Genomic DNA, 12,005 nt, shown 5'->3' with positions numbered 1-12,005 from the left:
AAGTGTTGTATAATTTTTGATTGACCTTCTTGGTCCTCCAACTTTGTCCAGCAACTGTGTCTGCTTCTGCAGGTGCTGCGGCAAGGCCTCATTCTTTAAGGTCAGCTGCAAATTGTAGGCCCTGTGCTGTTTACAGGTAGCTCTGTTGAATTGCTTTGTATATTGGGACATTTAAGATTTGCTTAGGGGATTTTTGTGGTGGTCCCATGGGAAGTGGGTAATGTTCATATCAGGGTCAGAATTGACTGTTGGCTGCCCTCACAGGAAGAGGCTGACTTTTTGAGGTTGATGGGTTTTCCTTTCTCCTCAGTGTCAGGCTGCTGCCTGGCCATTCTGGAATCTTGAGAACAGACAGTTCTTTGCCACAAGGTGGATCAATTGGAGCTTAACAATTACTCTAGGTAATTGTTGCAAACCATCCAAGAGGAGTTGGCTTGATCTTTATGGTACATCTTAACTGTTCAGAAACTGAGGAAAGTTAGCAATGGCCTTTCATAAACCCTGAGTTCAAACCCTGATAGCCAGCCTAGCCTTTTCCCCCTTAAATTCTGTGTCTTGTATGCTTTTCTTTCTTGAAATCTCCTTCATTTCCTAACCTGTACCAGTATCAGGGTGAAGAGGCCAGGGCTGTGTTTGGCTTTGACATTAACTTGCTGTATGTGCTTATCAACCACCAACTCCATCTCTTGGTTCGGTTGTCAGCATTCTGTGATGTGTTTAGTGAATGCACATAGGCTACTGCTTTATCCTGGGTTTTTGTCTTTGACAGCCTCCCTAGGTTCAGGGATTCTATATTGGCAAAGCCCCAGGCAAAGGGGGGGGGTGTCCTGCCCAAGTGCATGTCTCCTATGGAATAGCTGTGACCAGGTCTAAAAGATCTCTTGACAGTCTGCCTTTGCCTAAAGAAAGTTGTCATATTTCAGTTAAGGCAGGTGCCAAAGAAGTTCTGATTTTCATTTCCTATAGACCTAGATGTGTAAAGAGAAGGTCAAGGTTAACTGCCAGTTTGACCTGAGCTTTTAACGAAAGTTACTCACATGTACAAGAAGGTATTGATTGAATAATGCAGCCTTTGGGGCAGAAAGAGTGGAGAGCAACAGCTGGATGGATGTTCCTTGGAACTCTGACCTGCAGTGTGTAGATAGCTCATGGGGAAGTTTTAATTCTTGTTTAATTTCTTTTTCTTTGGAATAGCATAAAGAGGAGGAGGAGGAAGTGGTGAATGGAATTGGTGTTTCAAGTCTTGTCAACTGGCTGTTCTTCTTTTACAAAAAATTTCTCCTTCCTGTGTGTAGCAGAAGAGCTCTTTTGCAATGATAGGCTTTTCTAGGTGCTATAGGATGCAGCATTCAGCTGCTGCCTTTCAGGAAGATCCTGCCAAATTTCCACACAGCCCTTTTGTGTTCTACTCTCTTTGCAGAGTCAGAGCCCTGGGCTTGGCCTTCCCAGTTACTTCCTTGTTTGAATGGCAGCTGGCCTTGAAGGAAGAGGCTGACTTTCTTCCAGTCCTCATTCCACACTATCCCTGAGCATGCATGTAACACATCAGGCTGCTGTTTGGGAAATCTGCTATCTGGAGCACTCTGCGCTGTTATAAAGGGTTGAACAGTTGGTTCTAAGCTCAGTCTGTCTCTCTGGTAATTGTTGAGAACTTTCCCACAGTACCCCCTCATTGATCTTCCTGGCAGAAGTAACCACAGAGCCTCTGGAAGGAAGTCTTGACAGGACTTTTGTCCAAAAGAAAATTAGATTCCTTGTGGATTTCAGAGAAGTTTATCTGAGGGCAACATACCCACTATATGAACAGTCCTCTTAACTCTTTGATTCTTCCACTGAAGATTAAAAGAGCATTTAGCTGTCATCTGCTAGAATGTAAGTCACAGAACTGCCACCCAGTTCATCCTCAGTGTATCTCTGGAACTGGGCAAGACATCTGATTTATAAAGGACACATAATGCTTCTAGGGCTTCTGAATTCATGTGGTCAGACAGCTGGCTTCTCAGAAAGCTGCAAACAAAGTAGGAAAGCCAGCCATGTAAAGAAATACCTCGAGGTGAACTTGGTTAACTGGAAATATGTCCTGTACCAGTTAATTGTTCCTAATGACGTTTGAGCTATATGAGCCAGTTGTGTGCATGTCTATTGTATTTTGCGTATTCCTGACCTTCTGCATCTTGTACTTGGATCATAGTCAGAAAGAGAAAGACTTGAATGAGACTTTTGCTTCTCCAACAACCACAATGGCATGGGGAAAGGATGTAGCCTGTTGTAGTTCCTGTGGCCAAGAAGTGCATTGTGGCCTCAGTAGGTGAAGATGTCTTGACATAATGTGTTTTTAAGTACATAGCACATGGTGTAGCACTTGGAAAAATGGATTTTTGCTGAGTGAGTGTTAAAGTGGGAGGGAGGTGCTTGAGAAGTCACTAGTGCATTATGGAAACATGCAGCAAAAGGAAAATCACTTACTCGAGTTCTCACAGGAGGAATGCAGACATGAACGCAATGCTCTTAGAGTCATCTGTGTTCTGCTGCAAAGACTTTCCCTCATGAGTCAAATTTTCATGCCGCAATTTTGGTAGTCAGTACTTACACCATTTGGTGCTGGAACCTCCCCACCCAACACACACACACACACACACACACACACACACACACACACACTACATTTTGTGTGTGTGTATGTGTGTGTATGTGTGAGTGTGTCTGTGTGTGTATGTGCCCACACGTGTGCCAGTCCTGGAGCTTGTACTCAGGGCTTGGGTGCTGTCCCTAAGCTGTTTTTGCTCAATGCCAGTGCTGTAACATATGAGCCACATCTCTGTTTCCCAGTGGGTTCCCTCCCACTTTTAGTACTTAATTGGACATCAGAGTTTCATGGTCTTGTTACATGGGCTGCCTTTGAACCATGCATGATCATTAGATCTTAGCCTCCTGAGTAGCTAGTGATACCTGACTTTTTTACAGATCCATTTTTTAAAATTTTCTTTCCAGCCTTTTTACTTTATATTATTTTCGGTGGTACTGAGGTTTGAATTCAGTGCCATGAATTTGCTCACGTGCTTGCTTGGCCAGGCTCTACCACTTCATCCACACCTCTAGCTTGCAGATTCTCTCCCCCCCCCACCTCTCTCTTTCTCTCTGCTTTTTTTTTTTTTGGTCGGTCGTGGGACTTGAACTCTGGGCTTGGGCGCTGTCCCTCAGCAATTCAGCTTAAGGCAAGTGCTCTACCACTTGAGTCACAGCGCTACTTCTGGTTTTCTGGTGGTTTATTGGAGATAAGATTTTCATGGACTTTACTGCCCAGGCTGGCTTTGAATGGCGATCATCAGACCTCAGCCTCCTGAGTAGCTAGAATTACAGGTGTTAGCCACTGGTGCCAGGCTTCTGGTCATTTATTTATTTATTGGGGGGTCTGGTCGTGAGGCCTGAACTCTGGGCCTGGGCACTGTCCCTCAGCTCTTCAGCTCAAGGCTAGCGCTCTACCACTTGAGCCACAGCGCCACTTCAGGCTTTTTTCTTTTTTCTTATGTAGTCTGAGGAATTAAACCCAGGGCATCAGGCATGCAAGGCAAGCGCTCTACCACTGAGCCACCTTCCCAGAGCCTCTTGTTATTTTTATATGTATTTTATTGTACAAATATTGCATAGAGAGATTACAGGTACATGAGTAAGGTAATGAGTACATTTCCTATTGAGCATTATTGTTACCTCCTCCTATGTTTATCCCCTACCTTCCCTTCCCTCCCCACCTCCCTCAGCTCTCCCTCCACCTCCCTCAACTCCCCATCCCAGCGAAGTTGTGTCTTCTACATCTCATTGTTACAGTGGGTCAACCTGTATCCTTATTTAAGCATTTTATTATTTCCTTTCCCTCCCCAAATTACAAAAATGTATTTATGAGATGCAGGGAACTGGAATCAAATACAGTGAAAACAGGGAGGAGAACAAAAAAAAAACATTGTACATTATAAATACGTTATAAACAATAGCAAGAAAGGAAAAACCACTGTGTCCCTATCTTGGGGTTCCTTTTGTTTAACATCATCTTATATGGTCATATGTACATAGCTTTTGACCTTTCCTGCTTGTCCTAGACATATACCAGTTATTGTAAATAAGGGAAACCATAGGACCTATGTGTCTTTGGGCCTGGCTTACTTCACTTAATAAATTTTTTCCAAGTCTTTCCATTTCCTAACAAATGGGGCGATGTCATTGTTTCTGATGGAGGCATAGAATTCCATTCTCTCTCTCTCTTTCTGCCCCCCCCTATATATATCATATTTTCTTGATCCATTCATCTACTGAGGGGCATCTGGGTTGGTTCCATATTTTAGCAATGTAAATAATGCTGTGATAAACATAGTTGTGCTAGTTTGCTGGTTAATTTTTAAGATGAGGGTTCATGAATGTTTCTGCTCTTGCTAGCCTTTTTTTTTTTTTTTTCAGTTGTGGGGCTTGAACTCTGGGCCTGAGCGCTGTCCCTCAGCTCTTCAGGTCAAGACTAGCACTCTACCACTTGAGCTACAGTGTCACTTCCGGTTTTCTGGTGGTTTATTGGAGATAAGTTTCACGGACTTTCCTGCCTGGGCTGGTTTCGAACTGTGATCCTCAGATCTCAGCCTCCTGAGAAGCTAGGATTACAGGCGTGGGCCACTGGCGCCCGGCTTCCTTGCTAGCCTTAAACTGTGTCCTCCTGCTCTCAGTCACCTGAGTTGCTAGAATTATAGGCACTTGGTTTATAATTTTTTATTTAAATTTGGTTACATTGAGGATTAAACTTGGGGCTTTGCCCTAGCTAAGTAGGAGCTTAGCACTTACTCCATGCCTCTAGCCTTATTTTGTATTGGTTATTTTCAATGTAGGATCTCATTTTATGCCTGCAATGTGATTCTCTTGCTTCCTTTTGTCACTGGGAAAGATAAACATGTGCCATTGTGCTTCTCCCATAGCTGAGATATCAAGCATGCCCCACTGCTTCAAGTCGTTGGTTGATATGAAGTCTCTCAAACTTCTTGTTTTGGTTTTTTGACTAAGGCTGACTCTGATCCTTCACTCTTTACCTCCTCCTTAGCTAGGATTACAGGCCTGAATCACCATGCCTGGATTTACTTTTAAAGTAAGGGAAAGTACAATAACCTGAAGGCAGAATAACCTGAAGGGCTTCAATAGGAAAGTAGAGAAAGTAAATCACACGTGCCATGTGGCACTGTCACTGCTATGCATGGAAAGTAGGGCCAGTTCACTATCACGTGCAAGTAATAAATTGAGCCAGGCAGGCTTAAATGATTAAGAAGAAACACTAGCTCTAGTTGGCTTCAGGTATGGTATGATCTGGAGGTTTGTGGGACTGTCAGGGCATGGGCTTTTTCTCTCTGAGTTCTCTTGGTTCTGCCTTTATCTTAGACTGAGCACTCTACTCCTCTCACCCCTCCTCACCTTGGTGGTAAAATATGATAATACTTTCTGACATTATATCCATATGCAGAACGTAGAGGAGAGAATCTGTCTCTGTGGCCTCTGTAGAAAGATAAGAAATGTCTTTTCCTATTATCTTAGCATGATCTCTTTAAATCTTATTGGTCCACTTTGGATCTGATGTGTTATTATGATAGGATTCATTCTCAATCACTAGTCAGGAAGATGGGCTGTGCTGGGTGACTCATCCTACCTTAGAGCTAGGGATGGGATTGGGCCACCCTGGTCATATTGAAAGAGCATTTACACAGAGAGGCTGGCTACTCCTGGTTGTGGGGGTGGGAAAGATAGTTGAGAAGAGGCTGACAGATGTCCATGCCAGATCCCTGCCGATATCGAGGAGACTAGACTTGACCCTCAAAAGGCCACCCGTTTGCCACTCTAGCCATGTCCTTGTGGAGCACTGAACCTGCATCCTGTAGATCAGCACTCTCTGACACCCCTGGGCTGAGATGCTAATGTCAGGGGCCTCAGTTTCTCACTGGGAAGAGCTTGGGTGTTAAGTTTGCCAGCCTTATTCCCTCAAGATGAGTAGTTGAAAGCTGTCTTCATTGAGAATTATCTTGTCAGTTCTGTGGCTGCCTTCCTCTCCCTGCTCTGAGAGTTGCCCCTCTCTCATTTGCATGCAAAGTCAGCTCACTGAAAATCTCTTGAGCTGAAAAAGAACTTCTGTCTCTTCAACTTCCAACATCCCCTCCCTCCCCCGTCCCCCGCCCGGAGGAGGCGGAATGTTCATACTTTGAAAGCTAGAGGAAGATAACAATTCTGCTTGCTGTGGGTGGGTAGGTGTGTATTTATGAATGTGTAGCTGTTTCTCCATGTGGCTCTCTTTCTCACTCTTTGATCTTTCCATGCTTCCTGTTTGCTGCCCTCTGCTGAATAGAGATAGGAGAAGGAAGGGCCAAACAAAAAGCAGCCCCAGTTTTTCTTGGGTTTTTGAGAAGTTGAAGCTGTGAATGCAGAATTTTCCTCAGCTTTCTTAGATGATGAAAGACACAACATAAAATACTACTAGTAAGAATCGTAATGAAGAGGATATATAATATATAAGTCTATTCATTTAGCTGCCATTCGTTTTGCCCATCACTTCCTTTTTTTTGATTTTTGGTCAGTGGTGGAGCTTGAACTCTGGGCCTGGGTGCTGTCCCTCAGCTCTTCAGCTCAAGGCTATTGCTGTACCAATTGACCCACAGCCCACTTTCTGTTTTCTGGTGGTTAATTGGAGATAAGAGTCTCACAGACTTTCCTGCCCATGCTGGCTTTGAACCATGATCCTCAGATATCAGCCTCCTGAGTAGCTAGGATTACTGGCATGAGCCACTGGTGCCTGCCTTGTTTGGTTGCTGTGTTTGACTGAGTTCAGGAGGCCAGACATTTAACCTCCCTGGACCATCTGTTTCCTGGCCTGTAAAGTAGAGCTTTACCTATCTCCCTACTAGCAGAGTACAGCTAAAACTGGGCTTGTCAGAGCCAGAAGCTAGTGACTCATGCCTGTAATCCTAGTTACTCAGGAGGCTGAGATCTGAGGATCATGGTTCAAAATCTGGGAGACTCTTATCTCCAATGAATCACCAAAAAAAGCCAGATGTGGAGCTGTGGCTTAAGTAATAGAGCACTATCCTCGATCACAAAAGCTTAGGGCCAGTGCCCAGGCAGGCCCTTGTGTTTAAGCCCGAGGACTATCATAGGAAGAAAGGATAGGGTGGGGCTTTTTCGTTTTTTGACCCATACCTCTTCCCACCTGGCCTTCCTTGGGGCAGCTGTCAGGTGCTGTGGCAAGGGGGTGAGTCATCTTTTCATCTGGGGTGGGCTTTGGGAAGAGGGTCTTCTAGAGGCATCGTTGCATGGGTCTTGGTGCTCCTGCCTTTTTCTCCCTCCTCCATGCCGTCTCCTCCCTCTGCTCTCTGCATTCCCCTGGCAATTGGCAAGACAGCTGACTGCTCCTGCCACCAAAGCCCTGCCAGGGAACAATGGGCCACATTAAGGGCTGCCAGGTGCCATGCCAGAGGTATTAAAGGGACATTTGATGACTTTTAACCTGAATGATCAGGTTTAGTACTCTTTCCCTCTGCAGCAGGTAAAGGGCAGGAAAGCCCAGGTATGGATTCCTTCCCCCTGGGCTTGTGGGGTTCTCCTTGTGGTGTTACTGTGCTTCTTTTACCCCAACCCTGCTTTCAACCCTCTCCTCTCTCTGTGTGTATTTGTGTCATTCCTCCTCCCTCATTCCCAGTTGGTGTTAGGCTGTGTGTGTGTGTGTGTATGTGTGTGTGTGTGTGTGTGTGTGTGTGTGTGTGTAGTGGCTATAAGACACCATTTTGGAACCCACAATTGCTCCGCTCCGTGTCCTGTCCCTCCTTCTGCCTTCCAACCTCTTCCCCCTCCTTTCTGTGCCAGTCCTGGGACTTGAATTCAGGGCCTGGGTACTGTCCCTGAGTTTCTTTTTGTTCAAGGCTAGCACTCTTCCACTCGAGCCACAGCATCACTTCTGGCTATTTCTGTTTATGTGGTACTGAAGAATCAAACCCAGGGCTTCATGTATGCTAGGCAAGCACTCTACCACTAAGCCACATTCCCAGCCCTGTCCTATCTCTCTTAATCTCTATCTCTCTTAACTTTTTTCTCTGTCAGATGGACAGCCATCTTTGACTTGAATACACCCCAGTGTTGGGGATCTCACTCAGTAAAGCTCAGCAAGGCTTAGGTAATCTGCTGTGGCCCATAGTGATTTAGAGGTTTTCATCATTTTTGTCTCCTTTATCTTTCCTGGCAGGTAGAATTCATCTCTGTCTTTTGGAAATACTTATAGAATATAATTTGTACAAGCATAGTGGCATGGATGTTATGGTGTGTTTGTCATTTTCCTAAGGCCTTCCCAGGAGTGAAGTAATGTTGAAGGAGTCTTCTCAGCAGGACAGCCTCTTTGGTGAGCCTTTGCCTGGGGAGAGGATCCCCAAGATTTACCCTCTGTAACTTACACTTCTTTTGTCTCTGGAAGCTCTAGTTCCAAATTTAACCAGTATGTTGTCTGTGATCATTTAGTCCAGAGCCTAATTTAGGTTTTGTGTATAATACAGTCTCCAGTATAGCCACTCGCTTCTGCCACTGTAGTATGTATTGCTGCACATAGTACATTCATCACCTGAATATGCTGTGTTTCAATAAAGCTTTATTTGCGAACTCCTCTTCTGATTTCTTCCTGGTAGAAGTCCTGCATTGTGAGGTGGGGGTCATCCTGAACTGTTTGACTCTGGGTAGACCCTTGAATTGGCAAAGCCTCTGTGTCCTTATCTGTATGTTGTGTGAGTTGGGAGAGTGACTTCAGCCCTGGGATCTTAGTTAAGATCTGAGTTCCCTACTGAGTCTGGCCCAAACCTTGATTCTGACTCCACCCATTTCTCTCCTCCTACCCTGTCTAGCTTTCCTGGATTCCAGCTCAAGGCTCCCAGCTCTTCTCCCCACCTCTGCTGGAATCTCAGTCCATTCTTAATACCCAGCCAGAGAATGCATTTATGAGTAAATTCAGAGGCTCCTTTCTCTTTTCTAAAATTCATTAGTGCCTTGCAGCTACTGCTCAAGTCCAAGCTCCTGCCTTGTCTGCCTCCTATGTATCCCTCCAGCCTCATTTTGTGTGTGTTGGTTTTGTTCACTATCGCACTCCAGCCTGTTGGCTGTCTTACACAGGAGGCTCACTTCCTCCCTTAGGTCTTTACTCATAGAATGAATTAATGCTCTTCCTAACAACTTTGACTTGATTCTTTTCACCTTTGAGGTCTCAGCTCTAGTGTCATCTCAGACAGCCTTTTTTGTTGTTATTGTTTTTTTTGTGTGTGCTCATCCTGGGTCCTGAACTCAGAGCCTGGGTGCTGACCCTGAATATTTTTGCTCAAGGCTGGTACTCTTCCACTTGAGCTACAGATCTCCTGCTGGCTTTCTTGGTGGATAATTGAAGATAAGAGTCTCATGGATGTTTCCTACGAGGGTTGGCATCAAATCGTGGTCCCTTATATAGCAGCCTCCTGAGTAACTTGGATTACAGAAATGAACCATAGACATCTGGTTTGATAAGCATCTGTTAGAGCTGACATTTGGAAATTCCCTTATCACTCTGCAACATACCTGTGAATGGTACACTGACTAGAATCACCTTCCTTGTTGGTTTACATGTTTGTTTTTCTGCTTCAGTAGGTCGTAAGCACTGTAAGATTCAGGACTTCATCTGTCTTATATACTGCTTCTTCCATAGTAAAGACAAGCATATAGTAGCACTCAATATCTTGACTGACTGCTGTGTTCCTGCTGAAATTCCGTGTGTGTGTGTGTGTGTGTGTGTGTGTGTGTGTGTGTGTGTTTCTTAATATTGGGGGTTGAACTCAGGGCTTAGGCACTGTCCCTAAGCAGTTCTTTCTTTTATTTTTTGTAAGTCGTGGAGCTGGAACTCTGGGCCTGAGCACTATCCTTCAGCTCTTCAGCTCAAGGTAAGTGCTCTACCACATGAGCCACAGAACCACTTCTAGTTTTCTGGTGATTAATTGAAGATGAGAGTCTTGCGGAATTTCCTTTCCATGCTGGCTTTGAACTGTGATCCTCAAATCTCACCCTCCTGAGTAGCTAGGATTACAGGCATGAGCCACCGGCTCCCATCTGCCTTTAGCATTTTTTGCTCAAGGCTGTGAATCTACCATTTGAGCTATACTCTACTTTTGGCTTTAAGGTGTTTAATTGGAGGTAAGAGTTTGAGGGCTTTGTCTTCCCTATGTGGTTTCGAATCTCAATCCTCAGATCTCAGCATCTTGACTAACTAGGGTTATAGGGTTGAGCCATGGATGCCTGGTCATCCAGGACTCTTGTCTGCTGCTGTTCCCTTGTATGTTATTTGGAAGTTATTCTGCTCTTGGTGCTAGGTGACACTACACATTTTCCCTCAAGAGGCTGCATTCTTGTGCTCTCATCTCCTCTGGTGAGATCAGAGGCCTCAGAAGGATGAGCTTTCTGGAAAAGCAGCTAGTTCTTAGCCTGAACTTTGATTGGAGACTTCCTCTTAAAATTGTCCATTAGCATCAATCTGTCCATCCCTTTGGCCTACATGGCTTTGTGGGTGGTGTCTCTGAGTGAGGATCTGTCTAGTTCTCTCCCTTCAGATGTCTTTTAAAACCAGTTTTTATTACTATAATAAAGATGATGTATAGAGGGCTGCAGTTACATAATTCAGATGGTATTTTAAAGCACAAAAGAGTCTCTTTGGGGTTAGATTTTGTTCTGGAAATGTAGAGCTCTGTTTTCTGTGTTGGGGGGAAGGTGTTTGCTGTAGCTGGTGTGAATGTCCTGTGGGTCCAGAGATAGGTCTTAAGCAGAAAGGCTGCAGTCCAGTGACTCCGTCTTTTCTTAGGCCCACAGCTCCCACGAAGGGATAAAAGGAGTCACAGATGGAATTGTTTCTTCAAATAAGATCTGTGAAGCTAGGCATCAGTGGCCCACACCTGTAATCCTAGTTATTCAGGAGGCTGAGATCTGAGGATCATAGTTCACAGCCTACTCAGGCAGCAATGTCCAATTAGTGTCTAGTTAACCACCATAAATTCAGAAGCAGAAGTCTGGCTCAAGTGGTAGAGAACAAGCCTTAAGTGAAAAAGCTAAGGGACAGCTCCCAGGCCCAGAAGTCAAGCCCCAGTACCAGCACAACACACACACACACACACACACACACACACACACACACACACACACAGAGTAACAATAACAAACTTGTTTAAATTCTAAGCCTCATTCCTCAGAATATGGCCTTAGTTAGAAATAGGGTTATTGTAGTTACATGGTTAAGGGGGTGTTCCTGCTGGAATAGAGTGGGGCCTTAATCCTACTTTGCTGGAAAGACTAGCCCTGCAAAGACAGAGGCAGAGATTGTTGTTATGCTACCGTCAGCCATAGCACACCAAGGGACCCAGAGGCAAGGATAACTGTCTTAATCTCTTCTAGATCCTTCTGTTCCTTTTTTAATTCTTAGAAAAGATCCTCCCTTCCACAGAGGATTAATGAAGCCCACTGCCCATACATGTTCTTTAACTAAAGCCACTCTCCTGATTAAGAGAGCTCTACCAGAAGCATTGAATACCTGTGCGTGAATACATGGTCCTTGTTCTTTGTTATTTGACTGCAATATCTCTCAGTTTGATCTGAGTTCCAGCTACATTGACACAAACAGTTTTGTTCTGGATCCAAACTAAATACTGTGTGGTAGGTACAAAAAACTGCTCCCAGGGCTGGGAAGATGGCTTAGTGATAGAGTGCTTGCCTAGCATGTATGAAGCCCTGGGTTCCTCAGTACACATAAACACAAAAAGCCAGAAGTGGTGCTGTGACTCATGTGGTAGAGTGCTAGCCTTAAGCAAAAGAAGCTCAGGGACAGCACCTAGGCCAAGTTCAAGTTCCTTCCCCCTTACCTCCCCTCCCCTTCTTTCCCTTCCACTGCTCTCCTCACCTTTCCTAACAAATTCTAGAATCTGGTGACTTATAGTACAGACACCTCATAG

This window comes from Dipodomys spectabilis, unplaced genomic scaffold (assembly GCF_019054845.1).
Source record: "Dipodomys spectabilis isolate Male_0828 unplaced genomic scaffold, ASM1905484v1 ptg000008l, whole genome shotgun sequence".
NCBI lineage: Eukaryota > Metazoa > Chordata > Mammalia > Rodentia > Heteromyidae > Dipodomys > Dipodomys spectabilis.
The sequence above is the reverse complement of the archived record's forward strand: the minus strand, read 5'-3'. Positions refer to the sequence as shown.